This window comes from Protopterus annectens, chromosome 14.part0 (assembly GCF_019279795.1).
Source record: "Protopterus annectens isolate FY-2018-M chromosome 14.part0, PAN1.0, whole genome shotgun sequence".
Classification (NCBI taxonomy): domain Eukaryota; kingdom Metazoa; phylum Chordata; order Ceratodontiformes; family Protopteridae; genus Protopterus; species Protopterus annectens.
This window is the reverse complement of record NC_056748.1, coordinates 156,221,819-156,225,883: the sequence shown is the minus strand read 5'-3', so window position 1 is coordinate 156,225,883 and position 4,065 is coordinate 156,221,819. Positions and strand designations below refer to the sequence as shown.

General features: G+C 42.0%; 1 pseudogene; it reads right to left on the bottom strand.

Annotated features, from left to right (window-relative positions):
- Positions 1–2,169: 2,169 nt before the first annotated feature.
- Positions 2,170–2,633, bottom strand: LOC122788779 (annotated as a pseudogene).
- Positions 2,634–4,065: the final 1,432 nt, after the last annotated feature.

The window sequence follows — 4,065 nt, the reverse complement described above, 5'->3', positions numbered from 1 at the left end:
TACGGTTTAGTGTAGGGTTAGAAGTAGGTTTTGTTAAGTGTATGTGTGTGGATTATTTATTTTGGTGTGCTTGTGTTGTGTGTTTGTTTCTCGGAACAGCAAATTATTTCCCTGGGAAAAAACTCACTATTCTGAGTGTTCGATATTGTCACATTTTGAAATTCCAAGTTCGAGCTTATGGTGTTCGATATTTTGGAATTTCGATTATGTGATATAGACCCAACTACACAGCCATTACATCAGCCTCCATGGTGACATACAACATGATATGATTTTAAACTTATAAATGGCAACAATGTACAATATCTGCAAATGACCACTACAAGTAGCATGTGAAAAGCAACAATGGATGATAAAGATTCATATTAATGTAGATAGTCACCCTGTGTATCAGATACATAGCTTTATTCCCCTGCATCCATGAGAAAGATGAAAGAGATGTGGCACAGGTATCATCACTTGCACAGGGTGTTATGTGGGGGTGCAGGAGGCCTAGGCTGACCCAATAGGTTGGCAAGCATGTGTGAGTAATGAAGGGAAGCAGGCAAGATGGACCATTGAAATGTGGCATGTGTGTGTGTCTGTAGGTGACCTGAATTTGAAAGTGGTGTGTGAGTGTGTGCATGAACACAGCCAAGCTCAGTGCTATCCCTACATGTCTGTATGTTGGACAGCTGCGAGCCGTGCATGGTAGAGCTGACAACTCATTTCCTCTGCCCCAGAACATGTAAACTGGCTCTGCCAAGAGTTGCACTGGCACTCCATGCCCAATGTCAGATGCTATGCTACTAACCGAGGGTGACTGCTGTCTGCAGGGAACATGTTCTCCATGGGAGCACCAAGGACCACAAGCCCATGACCTGCCATGTCTTGGTGTAGACAGCACACTCCCCTCTGGACCCCTTGATGTACTGCCACTACTAGATTGTGACTGTGCATGGATGCATTCACTCTCAGCAGATGTAACTGCTGACCTATATCCGCAAGGCCGGCGCTTAACTCCAACCAGATGTTCCATCACAGACAACATGTGTTCCAAGACAGATAGTATGCGATCTGTCTCAGACTATCTTTCCACTGTGTCAGTCAACCATTCCAGGGCATCAGCAACACAGTGGAGGCAGGCATGGATGTCAGACTGTGTTGCATCATTGACCCTGAACATTCTTAAGGAGTTCATTTTAGAATGTGACTGTGCCTCCATGACAGCCCTAAACATATGCCGAGTGGCACGTTATGAGACACCTGCAACAGGTGGTGGAGGGACAGCAGGCCTCCTACGAGCACTTCTATCAACCCACCTGTGTGGAACCTCACCAAATATTTGACTATGGCCAGTGTTGACATTCTCTGCAGCCACAGTAGCCACACTACCCTGTTCAATGTCCCCACCCTCTGACTGTCCAATATCTGTGGCCACTGGGGACTGGGAATCCATAGGCATACTGGCTATGTATGGTGATAATGAGGGTGGATGAGGGATGTCAACCTCTGTGTCAGATTCAGCCACTACAACCCCAAGCTGTGCCTCACTTTGGCCACCATCATCATCATCAGAGTCTGAAGAGACACTGACATCAGGTTGTGAAGGGGTCAGAGACCAGTCCCCCAAGTCACCTGTGAGAAAAATGGAAAAGCAGTACATTAATACCTGCACTATTACACTCTGAATTACTATGTTGCAATATATGTAAGCTGTATACACTATTGTCACTATTACAGACTTGCCTATCCCCCAACTTCATATAGTAGGACATGAGGACATTATTGTCTAACCCAAATCTTCAGTTACTAGCAAGTACAAGCTCTTAAAAGAAGAATCTCATGATGGAGACCTAAATGATATACTACATCGACATTTGGAAAAACTCTGTACAGTTGACAGATGTGGCAATCTGTAATGTCCTGACAATACTGTCAAATCACTCACTCTGGGAAAATGGCAGGAATTTTTATTTTAAAAACTAAGAAGTACATCTGTGTAAGCAGATGTACAGTGCAACAACTTTGTAAATGTCCGTTCAGTCAAAGGTGTTTCCCCTACAGCAGATGAAATGGCTTGAAAAACAGGAATCATGTTCTGCTTTTGCCACAGCATCATTAAAAAAAACTAAAACTAATAAAAGAGTTCATGATCAGTGCATGGCACTTCCAATCATGCCATCCTGTTCATCGGTCCAGAGATAGTTTCTGAAAAGCTTCTATACACACATTTCTCAACTGGTTTATAACTGAATGGGGATCATCACCTTTCATAATTGCACTTCCAAACACTATCATGTTGGCACCTGCCTCTGCACGTTTGTGGATTGTATCAGGTCCTACTGCACCATCCACTTCTATAGCTAAAGGAAGGAAACTGTGTTCTTAACCATGGAACCTTTGGCATCATGTCTTCCATGAACTTCTGTCCTCCAAAGCCCAGCTATGGTAATCCGATTAGCCCAAGGTGCTAAGTACTCAACTGAGGTTCCTGGTTTGATCGCTAAACTCACCTTCATGCCACTCTCTTGAATATCTTTGATTGATGCTCCGGGGTTATTGGTTATTTCTAGGTGGAAAGTGTACTGATTAGCTCCAGCACCAGACAACGGCTTCACCCACTGTTCTGGTTTTGCAACCATCATATGCATGTCTCATCACCATCCCTGAAACTCAGGACTCTAACCCTGAATTCATGCTTTTAAGTACACGTCAGAGTTTCTGGAACTACTCATAGCCAAATTCTCTGGAATCAGGAATTTATATTTTTTATATATTTTTTTTTCTTTGTGGAACAAGCACATACAAAATGTGGGAAAGTTGATGTTTTATTATTTCTCTATTTACAGAACAATATGGTTGATATTGTATAAAGTAGTACTTGCTTCGTAGGCATTTGAATGATGAACATATACAGTACTGGAAGTATCCTGCCACCATGTTTGTTATTTACATTAGTTTGCAAAGAGATGTGAAATTACGGTTTATGTTTGTTGTTACTCCTTAAGAAAAAAAAATAATAATTCTTGTATTCATGAAAGTACAAATTTACATACTGAACAAGTTTTACACTCGCAATACAACTGTCTTGTGTAAAGTTACTTGCCTTTTTTTTTAAAAAATGAAAAAAATGTTTTTGTCAAATTGCCTACATATAAAAACTGCTGTTTTTGTAAAAAATAAAAAAAAAGATACATCTGATAAAGACTTGATTTAGATGAAAATGCAGTGTTTGGTTGGCGTTTATGTGTTGGAGCTTTCTACTACATGTTTAGTGGGTTATACTTTGTTTTATTAAAAAAAACTGGATTTTATCTGTACTGGGTGATGGATTCCTTCTGAGTGCCAATATTTTGTTTTTTAGTTTTGGTTTGGACGTTACTGGCACTTTTTTCTTGTGGATCTGTACAACTGGCAATTATGCGGTCAGTACATCAATCCAGCCAGCATACCTGGGATGGCACTTTAGCAAATACATTGCACTAAATATACAGCTCTAGCAAAACAGTGTTGTGCTTACAGAAGCAGGTGCATGGCCTTATCCAGTTCCTGACGATTCTGAAAAATTTGAGGGATGTACAGCATAACAGAGTAATACATCAAAATATCTCACATTTACAGTAGCTACTATGTTAACTGGTATACTGGTCACAATCTGAGCATGGGACTCAAACCTGCAGCTACCCTCCTTACCCCCAAAATAAAACCTGACACCCACATAAAACTATGTACACCCTGACACACTGAATACTACAGTGTTCCAATAATGATCCAACCAAGCATACCTGGATGCTTCTCTTGTGTGGAAATAGTGGCACCCACATCCACGACATATTGTGTGATGAATGCCTGGGAGCTAAGCTGTGTTCCTAGGTTCACCAGGAATGCCTCAGTAGCCAACAATGGTTGTGCTGCAGCAGGCCCTCCACCAGTGACACCACGATCCCTGGCCAAGTCCTCTGCTCTTCTGTGTGCCGTGTGGACTATATCGGTGGCACGGTGTCACACCTGTTCATATGTCCTGCTCTGGTGACTGACAGCATTCACATTGCGGTCCAGGTCAGCCCACAATGCTGCCATCTC